Source organism: Accipiter gentilis, chromosome 10, assembly GCF_929443795.1.
Source record: "Accipiter gentilis chromosome 10, bAccGen1.1, whole genome shotgun sequence".
Classification (NCBI taxonomy): domain Eukaryota; kingdom Metazoa; phylum Chordata; class Aves; order Accipitriformes; family Accipitridae; genus Astur; species Astur gentilis.
The window spans coordinates 28,351,610-28,364,008 of NC_064889.1; the positions used below are offsets into that span (position 1 = coordinate 28,351,610).

General features: G+C 44.6%; 1 protein-coding gene across 3 annotated transcripts in view; it reads right to left on the reverse strand.

The window, feature by feature from the left end:
- SHISA6 (shisa family member 6) overlaps nt 1–12,399 on the reverse strand; it is a 263,047-nt gene that overhangs the window by 204,300 nt on the left and 46,348 nt on the right. The gene's annotated exons all lie outside the window — the stretch shown is intronic.

Consider the following 12,399-nt stretch of genomic DNA (forward strand, 5'->3'; position numbering starts at 1 on the left):
TATAGTACATAGTAGTTAAATTAAAACATTCCTGTGATAACAACCCATTAGTATTTGAACAGGAGTTACGTTTTCCCATGAGAAACTTGAATTTGTAGACTTCAAGTAGCGTGAGTTTTCCCTTTTTATGGATACATTATAGGATGCTATGTTTGGTTTATACGTTTTTTTTATTCCTGCTCGCTTGTGATCATTTCTCTTGGCTTTTCAGTGTAAAAACACTGGTACATGGCTTTTACTTTTAGAAGCACCTTGGGGGCTGCTGGTGAGCCAAGCTCAGGTGTTGCTATTCAAACAGACTTTTTCATAATCACTTCTTGACTGAGATGTTTCACACTGGAAGTGAATGCTCCCTTGTACCTTATCAAAATGCATGTGCCCCGTAGCCACAGCAGAGCTAAAGAAGCTCAAGTGCAAGTAGACAAGGCTGCAGAGCAGTGGAAGCACAGACAGAGCTATGCCAGACCAGAAAACATCCTCGACTCATTCTCCATTGGGGCTGTGTTCCTCCTTCCTACCTTCAGCTGGGTGCTCGCACCTAGCTGTTTGGAGTCCTTCTGCAGTTGGTGGAGAGGGATTGACCCTGCCAAAAAGGGGTTCGGCCATGAGCTGAACTGAGCTGAACTGAGCTGAACTGCTGATGGAGATGTCTGTCTCGTGGGCTAAGAAGGAGCCCCTGGAACTTATCCAAGGTGTTCACTTCTAGTAGGCTGTAGCTGGGTGTTTCCCTCTGCCCCATGGTGAGAAAGCTAAAAATGGCCTAATTCCTTGAAAAACAAGTGTAAATGGACTGATTTTCATTTCATTTAATTTCAGACTTTGGGGATTTTTATTGCCAATCAACACCCAACCAACAGAACCCTGCCATTGCAGACAGAAAGAGCCCCTCTTTAACACCCTGCAAGGTTCCCCCAAGCCCTTCCTGGTGCTGGAGGCTGCACCAGCCCCGGCATGGTGTGTGCCCCCTCACGGGGTTGTCCTGTAGGGCCAGGGTGCAGGCACAGAGCTGTTGCAGAACCCCAAGCACACAATAAAATGGATATCTCTGAACTAAATCTGCTGTGTAAATGAGGTGGGGACAGTTCGATGGCTATCTTGTACCTCCTGTCCACAGGCATTATTCACATTGCTCTCCCTCCTCCCCCATGCATGATCACATCAGAGCAAAGCCGCCTTTTGGTGTTGTATTTCCCTGGGAGCACCCACAAGGTGTTCCATGGGCTGCAGCCATCAGGGACCTGAAACCAGAGGCAGCACCCAAGACCTGAAAGAAGTCACGTAGAGCAAGAGCAACAGATCAGTGTTGCAAGCAAGGCAAGGCAGCACAGGCCAGCATACTCATGTCCTTGGGCTTCCAGGACACACTTTCGTTTTTTTACAGCTCCTGATTTGGGTGGAATTAGCTGCTGTCTGCCAGCTTTCCATATCCAGGTGTCCTACCCAGCTAGCACACGACAACACTCTCTGGGGCTTGCTGGTGACTGCGTAAGATCACAACCAGTGTCATCATTCTACCAGCCACCAAGCAGGCCAGCAGAGAGGCTGTGTCCCCTCCACGTGCCTCTGTGTCCCTGTTTGTAAAGGGATTTACTCTGCCTGCAAAGCACGGCACGGTCTGTGAATGAAAAGCGCTCTACAGAAGCCAGATTTGATTACGATGGAGTCTCACAACACTCGCTACTTCCAAAGCAAAGCAACCACCCACCTACCTGATCTCATGGCATGGAACATGCTAGCTTTTAATACAGTATTTCTCTAGGCATTTTGCATCTCTAAGGTCTATTTCTCATGGTTAGGATAAAATTTAAAATCCTACTTCAGAGCACCATGTCTGACCCCCTGAAAGAGGCTTTTCCTGCTCTCGCACTCCCTGTTCTCGCTTATGCTCATATCCATGTGCTCTAATGCATGTAAACCCTCAGATGCACACAGGCTCGCAGGCTTTTTTATTAAAAGAAATGAACAGGACTCCAGCAAGGCTGTGTGTTACTAAAGCAAATGAAGACTAGCACTTATACAACTTAAAATTTACAAAAGAAATTGAAACAAGGTGAAACATGACTTCTTTTTCCCCTTCTTTGGTTATAAGGCACAGCAGAGGCAGAGAGCAGATGAGTGTTTTGCCTGCCACACAATAAAGGCATATTCTTTAGGGCATACAGCTCAAAGAGGGAACATTTCATTATAATGGCATCCTGCATAACACACATATGGAACAAACTCAGTCACAAACAGCAATTACAACCTCAGCTCTGATTTAACAGAATTATTAGAGCTGAACTAAAATGCTGTTATCCACCTCTTGGAAACGTTATTACTGAGTACAGATTACGTCACCCTGAGAAGGGCAGACAGGGACTGTCATGGAGAGCCTTTTGCATGATACACTCTGGGATTCTGGCCTCATCCTTGCCACAAATTTCTGTGGAAGAAAACCTATACCCAGAAAGGAGTCCCCACATCCAAACTCCTCAGCACAAACATTATTCTCAGACAGATGTCTGTGGAGAAAAAAAATCTTTTTTTTTTTTTTTTTGGGGGGGGCGGGGGGGGAACGGGACCACAGCCTACCTGTCTCTGATGCTGCTCATTTCTTCTGGACTGATTCTTCTGGAACTATTTTACACATATCAACAGACCAAGACAAAGGGCACAAGCTGCCAAAACGACTGTAAGGTATTTGCTGAGCACATGGCAGACTGCTCCGCATCTCTCTGTCTATCCTGTCAATCAAATACAATCATCTTTGAATGCAAGGGGAGGCATGGCTCCAGACCCAAAATGAGGCATTCTTGGGGCCAGAGTGGCACAGGGCAGCCAGCAAGCACACAAACCATCTCTATTTGAGGGAAGTTTAATTGCAGAAATTGGTGGGTGTTAGACATGGGTGTGGGCTACACCACTGAAGGAAGTGTTTGCAGGCAGGTCAGGCATCTTGGTATTTTACCACAGCATGGGGTGCAGATTAACAGAGATTACAATGATAAGAAGGGGCACCCAAGAGTTGTCACTGAAATATTACCATTTTCTTTCTTAAAAACAAAACAAAACAAAACAAACAAACAGAAGCCAGCTGGCACCTCTCACACTTGTCAGAATAAAGGCACAGTAAGGGCCACCGCAGTGTGTTTTTTCTGGTTTAATACCATAGTTCTGGGATCAGGTCAGATCTGTCTATCCTAAACATGCAAATGTACAAAAAAATAAGAGACTGGAAAGAGTTCAGTGGTACTTAGGGTGAGCTCTCAGCATTGTGCAGCCAGACATGGACAAGATGTAGTCCAAATCAGTGCAGAGAATAACAGTTTTCTGTGCCCTACAGATATTCCTTAGCTTATATCACACTGGTGGGCTAAGGAGAGCTGAATTCCACTCTCCCTATCCTAATAATGTGACAACCTACCCATAATTTCAGCTTCTTTCAAAATAACTGCCTCTTTTTTTCTTTATCTCCCTTTTCCTTATGCTAAGCCTTTGTCACATCCTTCCCTGCTTCAACCCTCTTGCTCTCCGTAACATGTGACTGCTGACCACAGAGACGCTGTTTAAATTAGCCCCCACAGGGCCATGACCTGCCTGCAAACACTTCCTTCAGCGGTGTAGCCCACACCCATGTCTAACACCCACCAATTTCTGCAATTAAACTTCCCTCAAATTGAGATGGTTTGTGTGCTTGCTGGCTGCCCTGTGCCACTCTGGCCACAGACTGTGCTAAACAGATTACAGGGGATGGCCTTGTCCATCTCCTCACCTGGCTCACTGTCCACACCACAGTAGGAATGGTCTTCTACGGCAGGGTCTCTGTGAACCCTACAGGTCCCCAAGGCTTTTGTGATGTTCCTTAAAGAGAACGGGCACCTCACCTGAGCAGACAGAGCCAAGTCTTGCCCACCATGAGCCAGACAGTCCTGAGTCACTGGGGCCAGCTTGACCAGCTGGTGTGGGCTCCAACAAGCACATGGCTCTTGCATACCTGACTGCCCAGTGCATCAAAAAACATGGTTAAAACTCAGGCCAGGATCACTCCCAAGCCAAGGGGGAACTTTGGGTTCAGAACAGAACAAAAGGATTGTTCCAACTTGAAAATTGGGAGATCCTTGGTTTTCCTTTTGACTTATTTCTGCCTTATCAGCTTTCAGTGTGCATTCGCATCACATCTTCCAGCCTTCTTTACAACCAGGAAGGGTACAAGCTTACTATTCACTGCTGAATACTGGAGCTCTCAAGTAAAATTATTGGCCAGGATCTGGGCTTTATGGAAAAATCATGCATACTGGAAGACTTCCCACAACATCGCAAGAATGGGGAACAGTTTCCTGGCATGGGGTTTGTGTCAGTCCAAACTAGCAACCCTGCCAAAAACATGCCCACTTACTGCACAGTAGACCAAGCCAAATCCAGTGCAGTGAGCTGCATAAGTCCAGGTCGTGCTCATGTATCTTTCTGGCATTGGAAAAGATGTACAAAGTGAAGCTAAAACGTGTGCTGGCTTTCCTGATAAGTGACCAAGGGAACATCTTTCGTTACTTGTTTACTCTGTTAACTACAACAATTGTCCTTGATTTTGCAACCACCCTGCAAGTTGTAACAAGCAGTAAGAGGCTTCAGGAAACATAATTTTTAGATTTTGTTAACTTAAAAAAATGGCTATGTGAAAGAAAAATACAGGACTGCAGTGCCAGAAGGTCTCGCTAGCAACATGCATTGGGGATGACAGAAATATGGTGATGAGTTCATATTCTGCTGAGACGTCTAAATAAAAACACTTTCAAAGACAGAGGATAAAATTGATAGGAAAATAAAATACAACACCTCTCCAAGGCTCCAAATGCATGTGCTGGTTAGCAGAAAAACCTACTGAAGTACCTGGTTTGTGCAGTAAACAGCTCTCCTCCAGTGGTCTGCTTCTCATCAACATACAGCTGTACTGAGTTACACATACATGTCTTGAAGCATGCTCTAAAGCTCCACAAAGAGCAAACATTTAAGCCCCTAAAAGCCAAGAAGGGCCACTCCCTTCCCCTACAGTACAGCAGAGGGAAAAGACCCCATGGATGTTCCTTTTATGCAATCAGGGATGAAAGGCTCACACAAACAACAGGCTTCCCAGATTACTGTAACTCCCCATTCCCTGTGCTGAAGCTATTCCCCTTTGCATGGAAGGAAAGAAGGAAGGAAACAGGGTTCTGATTCTTTTCCCTTGAGGACAGAAGGACCCCTGTCCATCATGTGTGCAATTTACAGCAATGCCGTCACATACAACACAGTGAAAGCACAAGCTAATCAAGGCTGGCTAATATTTCTATACAAAACTCACCCAGTTACAGTCCTTGCCCAGTGAGTAAAAGAAAAGCCACTACCAAACCTATAAGTAACCCAACAGACTTAGGGCTTCCATTCAGAGGAGTCTCAGATACTTAAAAGCCCAGCATGACCAAAAATCAGTTGTTCCCATCAGTATTAGGGAGAGGTGTGCTGTTGCACCGCTATGCTTGCAGCAGTGACATTACAGCTCCAGAACCTCACAAAGCTAATGTTAGATCAGACCTAAGCAGAGCAGGAGGCATGACCAGCTTCCAAAGAGGTGCTGTAGGGCAGCCATGTATCAAGGGGATCCTTGCAGCTTAGGCTGCCAAAAATTAATGACAAATCAACCCTTAATCTTCCTTCTGTGTGCTTAAGCACTCCCTATAATTGTGCAGTTAGGAATACAGAAGCAGCTCGAGTTTTGTATGACAGGGAGAAAAAGTTTCCTTCTGTTTTTTTTTTTTTACTGGACCATGAATCAGTTCACTTATCCCTAGTACTCACACATTCATGCTTACCACATAACACCCTCTCAGGGAAACATAATAGAGACCAAGGACTGTTTTATCACCTTGCTGAATTCTGTAGCAAGGAAACAATTACTGTGGGTTGATTTAAACTATTCTATATGGAGAATATCAGTCACGATTAAATGCTGTAGGTTTTCACAGTAACGTGTATACAGCTTTACCTACTTTAGTGGTTAGCCTGCTCACCCAGCTCTCAAAAGAAGCAGGTTTAACTTCTCTCTCTGCCAACAAGCATTCAAGGCCTGCCTCTTGCTTCCTGGCAAGTAGCTAATAACCAGGCTATGGCTTTTCTAATCCCTGACAGGGGGGACTTACAGTCCATCCTTTTTCTATGTCGCACCAATAAGTGAGGGCTGACATGGTACAGTGAGTGTACTTGTCCCCAGATCCCTTCATGCTGGCAGGTCTGTAAACCCGAGGAATCTGGTGATCTCCAGAAGTATTTATTTGTACTGAAACCTAGTCCTGCCTGAGGAAGGACTGCATATCTCTCAGGCTTCGGTGCATGAATCTCTGCTGGCCTGTTGGGAGTTGGGTAGTCTTTGGCAATCCTCCCTGTTTCCACCTACTTAACAGCAGTAAAAAAGAAAAAGAAAAAAAGAAAAGAAGAAAAAAAAAAAAGAGGAAAAAACAGTACTTCCCTGGCAGAAATCTCCAGGGAGCAGTTGCAGGGTGTGATAGAACAGACGGTGGGAGATGCATCATCAAACCAGCCACTGTCTCCATGGCGTTGCTTTAGCATCATGGACCTGGTGGTGGCTGGTGTAAAAGCTGTGGCTTTGCTGGCTGCCAGGCATTTGCCCTTCCGTGTCTTAAGTGGTGTTGCTTCTGCAGCTTAGTAACTATGACTTTTGCTATTACCAGTGAAAATCCCCAGGGTTTGTACTGACCCAACAGTGTGGGGTCTCACAGCTGGGCTGGGCTTGCCTGGACCTGAGCTGCTTTTGGCTTGTTTGAGCTGTGACAGCAGCACAGTGTCTGTCACCTACCCTGGGCGGGCTCTGCGCTGGGACCAGCCTGTGGCAACAACCTCACAAAGCAAGGTTGCCCCTGGAGACAAATTGATGACCCAACCAGGGACGTGGGAAGAGTGAGCACAACACCAGAGACAGCAGGCGAGTATTAGTAAGTTTTATATATCTATTTTAAAGGTAAAATAAATGAGTCTTTCTGTATTAATTTGAACTATGAGCACTAGTACCGTTGCAACTAATTCTTGTGTTTTGATTAGAGTGTTAAAACGTTAAATAACTAAAATCACACTTTCAGCTCCACATATGAGGTGAGCTCCCTTTGGCTATGTAGGATTTTGAGTATAATGCCGTATCTATGAAGTGTGGCCATAAATCTGTTTCCCTTCTCCCAGAACTAATTCCCAGATCAGTATGGAAGAAATTCAAAAGTTTCCAGCCAGAGAAAATGCCAGCTTAGATGCACATAAAGTCTTTTGGTTGACACATTTAGAGAAACCATCTTAATTATCTCCTAAGTATCTTGGCTGCTTTCCCTGTAACAGTGTTAAATTTCATGGCACATGAGCTCTCCCCAGCAGCGTGGAGCAGGTAAAGGCTGCCTCCATAAACCTCAGCCCCACAGAATGTCCTGCCAGTAGCACACCACCATGCTTCACTGCTTGCTTGTAACTTTGCTGTTTGCTCCTGCTGCCCCTCGTTGCTGTAGTGTCGTAGGCAATGCAGCACAGGGGCAAAGTGTGCTCACTTTTTTACGTAGAAGCTGGATTTCTTACTTGCTGTCAGAGGTAAAAGCTTCACTTGCTGTGCCAAGTTTAGTACTAAACTCCTCCTCTTTGGTCTGAGAACCAATTGAACTCCTCCTCCTCCTCTCCATAGAAGACCGGGTGTCTCTTGCCCTGTTCCTGGTCAAAGCTATGTTGGATTTTAGTCTGTGTCGGACCAGCACCAAGCACTGAAGTTATTATAACTTTCATCTTCTCACAATAAATTGTTACTAAGAAGTCATAGCATCAAAGAATGTATCTTGTGCTCTGCTTTTAATTGAGGTGACCAAGAGAGATGGCAGAGCTGCTACAGTTAGCCCCAGGTGACCGTAGGTAACTCCAGGTAACCCAGGGTACCTCTAATGACCAGGATGCTGGAGGTACTCATGACTCAGACATTTTGCTGTGTTAAGAGAAAGGGATGAATCTCTGCTTCCTGAGGACAACTCACATGCACTGGCAATTCATGTAGGTATTAGAAATAATGGGGGACTGATGGCAACACCTGAAGTGGTGAATAAGCAAGGGATCAGAGAAGCTTGTCCATAGGTGTCCTCCTGATTCAAGGTCCTATTCTGACCTGGAGCCACCGCTCCTGCATTATTATTATTATAGCATTTATACAATTATTTATATGATTTGCTTTTGACATTCTTTCTCTAGAGGGTTTTGGCTAGCTTTCAGTGGCCAGGGTACGAACAAGACAGAGCTGGACATTTACTTGACAATGTGGATGTTTTTTCTCATTTTAGCTTGGAGATTATGCAGGGCACCTCCACTTCCAGTCACAGTTATGCAGTCAAGGCCTCTCCTGTTTGCTGTATTTCCTACAACCCCTCTTTCTTGAACCACGTTTTCATAGCCTTCCTATGGGAACAGCAGCAATTACCTACATGGAAAAGCAACCTGAGGGAAGTGTTGAGTGCTTTTCTAATTCTCTATAATCTGATTTAGTAAGTGGAAGCAGCAGGAAAGAGTTGCTGCTCTGATACAACAGGTGCTCAGAAAAATTATGTGAAGAACCTATACACTAGAGAAACCCACTTCTGCAAAGGAGATGAATATGTTGTTACAAAATTACACTGAAAATGGAAAGTCTCCAGAGGATAAGAGATGTGGCATGATCTTTGAATCAAACTGCAGGATTTTGTAATCTCGTGTTGGGATTTTGTGTTGCATGGACTTCTGCAACTTCAGCCCTTAATTTCCAAGTAATAAAATCTCTTGAGATAACTAAGTGAAACTGGTTTATGCTTCCATGCTTAACCAATTTTAAAACAGCAGTTTTGATTTGATATGAAGATATTAATTTCAGAAATGTTTTAAATGTCTGCATTTACAATAATCTGCTTGAATAAAGAAGTTACAAAACTTCAGATACAGTCCCAAAATGCATTTGGCTTGTGAGGTTACTTCTCAACAAACAGAATTTTTAGAAATACATGGTCCACATGTACATTATCACTGCAGCCTGCACATTGTGCAACGACTTTCAAGTGAAAAGGATGATGATGATGACTAATTTTTCCTTCTGAGTAAGGCAGTAAAAGGGAATGTACCTGCTACTCTCTCAGTTAACTCTGAGGAGCTGAGTCCTTAAAGCACATGATCTCAGGAAAACTCTGGGAAACCAGGGATAAAGGAGAGGAAATAACTGTATGTGTGTCTTAGCCTTAGTCACCTTCTGAAGGGCCTGGTACTATCACTAGGAACAGAAAGGGCAGAGGATGTAAAAACACAGGTTTGTCATTAAAGAATGTGAATTTGTTATTAAAGTTTAGGGGGGGTCTGGTTAAGATGGGGGAAAACCTTCATTTGAAAGATGCAATAGCATACAACTTACTAAGAAACCTTACTGGAAATGGAAATGAGAATTTATTGAGGGGAGACAAAGTGGTTGACCAAGTGGCATGAGTGATAAAGCACTCCACTTTTCCCAGGTATATAAGAAAAGTAAATATCTTCAGGCACTCTCTGCTCCTTTGCTGAGCCTATGAATTCACTGTTACTGGCCGTTAACATTCCCGCTCTCAAGTGCTAGGGGATATGTCTGCCTCGAGTGTAAACATATGTGTAGACTAGCCCTCAAAGATACTCTGCTCTCTAAGCCCCATCCTGTCTTCTCATTTGGAGCCCCAGAGCTGATTTTCTCCCTGGCATTAAGCAGTCCTCACTAATGTGAGAATGACCCTTAATCTGCTCCTGTCCATTCAGGGTATGGCTACAGAGAGATCAACTCTCTATTTGTCCTGGATCTTTTCTAAATTCAATCATACTTTTAAAGCTATAAACAGACTGGGTAAAAGGAGAATGGCAAATGGTACAGTACATTACACACGGTGAGGACAGCAAGTTCCTATAGGCTCCTGGTCTAATACGGTTCTGTCACGAAACTCTCCTGTTTCTGCTTTCTTTTCGTTATAACAGAAGGCGAGAGAGCCAGAGGATTCAATACAGGAATCATTAGTCGTTTCCTGTTTATTAATCTTGCCACTGCTGGCTCTCGCCCCTCCTGCCGTGCTCCTGTCATCAGCAATGTTGCACTGAAAACGCAGGACCACGTCTATGGCCAGCTGCACAGGAGGGGGCCACTTGGACACATCTCAAGCATTCGGCAATGCATCCAGGGCTTCCCAGTGCAGACATGTAGAAAGCTCATAAACTCAGCAGGTGCCTTCCAGCAGGGAAAATGGGGACAAGTAAATGTTTGGTAGAGTTGCAGGTGCATTAACAACCAGACATTTCTGCCCTGAGTTAGGGCAGGATACGTAAGACTGTTCTTGCTTTTAAAACCTCTTCTTTGTGCTGAATTAATGAGAATTGTTTCAGCAGTCTGTATCCACTCCCACCTGTCCCCCCAAGCTCCTCTTTATCTCTGTTGAGGTTTTGTTTCCTCTACTTGGTCCTGTACCACGTGGTGAAAACAGTGTGTTTCTTGAGAATGGAGGCTTGCTGGAGCTCTGCATGCTGGATCAAGAGCCTAAGACACGCACAGCTATCTGCATGGAGTGCCTTTCCATAGCACCTAGCACAATCTGCATGCTCATTTCATTGCATAACAGGAGGCTGTGCTGACAATTCCCTAAGAACGCAGATTCCTAGAGGTAGCTGTAAGTTGCACTGGTGACGTCTGTTTACTTCTTTAAATGCTTATAAAGGGTAGCTTCTGGGTATTTGATCTGGTTTTATATGATAACTCCAGCGCTTACTCATAAAGATGTCCATAGCTAGGAGGAATGTTGGTAAATAGCACTATGCAGAGCTCTACACTCAAGTAACATCCACTTTTATTGGGGTTAGATATGCAGGAATGTGACAGGGAGACATTCCCAAAGTACAGTGAAGCAATCTAATGGCACAACTTATACCATCGTTAATGAGAGACACAAGGCCACCAATTCCCTGTGTTGTGCTTTGAAATTGTGCCCTGGAGTGCCTTTTAGCATGGGTTGCTCCAAGCCTAATCCACTTTCTAGCGATGCTGTGTCTCTGAACACTGTATGCAATCTCTGGAACTGAGCAGCTGCTCAGGAAGTGAGCAGCATCACAGCCAGTCAAGCTATGCTTCTTCTGCTGGAGATTTGCTGATCTAATTTAGAGAGGGTCTAACATTCCCCTTCTAATTAATTTGTTCTGTTCGCCTGTGACTGAACTGGCTTATGTTCTTTGGGAGCTCCTCAAAAATTAGATGCAATACCTGATGGAATTTAATTATATAGGCTGGCAGAAAGTGATTAAGGGCAAAGGGAAGGCTGATCACACCACACTCATGCTTCAAGGATATTAGCAGGAGGGAAGGTAGAGGCTGCTTTTCCTCAGTGGGAGGGAGAATACTAAGGAGTGATTGTCTCCAGTAGGAACTTTAAGGTTAGAGATAAACGTTCTTTGATATCTGAATGCCTTTGCAAGGATCAGATGTGTATTACTAGAGCTGTTCAGATCTGCCTCAGATACCATTCCAGTGAAATTAGGTCTGCACATCACCCTTGGCCTTGTGCTGCAGATCTCGATTCTGATGATCTTTAATCCCCTTGGGAGTTGTGTGCTTCCATAGCAGGGAGAACACGCTGCAAGAGAATGATCTGCCAAGGAGCTGAACACAAAGGCGTTTGCTCCTGATCTCTGCCAGGGCTAACTTGACCCAGAGTCTGGGACAGCCTAGACCACATATCCCAGTTGTCAGTGGGAGAACTGAGTTACCCAAGACACTAAATGTGAAGAGGATTAAGGAATGGCAGCTCTTAGGCCAAACTTCAACAAAACTTCTGCTAAACTGCACAATTCCACCAGTGTCAGGTCACCACAGCCATGCCAATCTCTACTCCATTGCATAGGAATAACTTTTATTCAGAGAAAAGTAGTGGAATTGCATAAAAGTGTGGCTAAGGAAAGAAATAGCAAAGTGAAGAAGAGAGGGGGGAGGAAGAAGTGGGGCAAATAAGAATGCTTGATCACAAGAAACCATTTAGTTAGACTGCTGGCAACTGCTTACAGTCACACAACTGAAGGTATTCAATGATAACATGTGTAACTACCAGGCTGTAAAAAGCAAAAAGTGCAGACCCTTCCAAGCACATCCTACATTTTAAGGTACTTGAATAGCATTGATGTTCAGGCATCATGTGCCAGCATATCCTTTATGGACCTGCACTCTGAAATGGTGGAGAGAGAGGTGGTCTGGGATCCAAGATGTCCAGAAAGCCAGGGGCACTCAAAGTAATAAGCTCTATCAGCAGGGGACAGTTTCCTGTGGCAAGGGTGGCTGCAGCCTCCTGGGGCACTGTGCTGATCCAGGGACAGGCTAAGTGACTTTAAAGGAAAGTC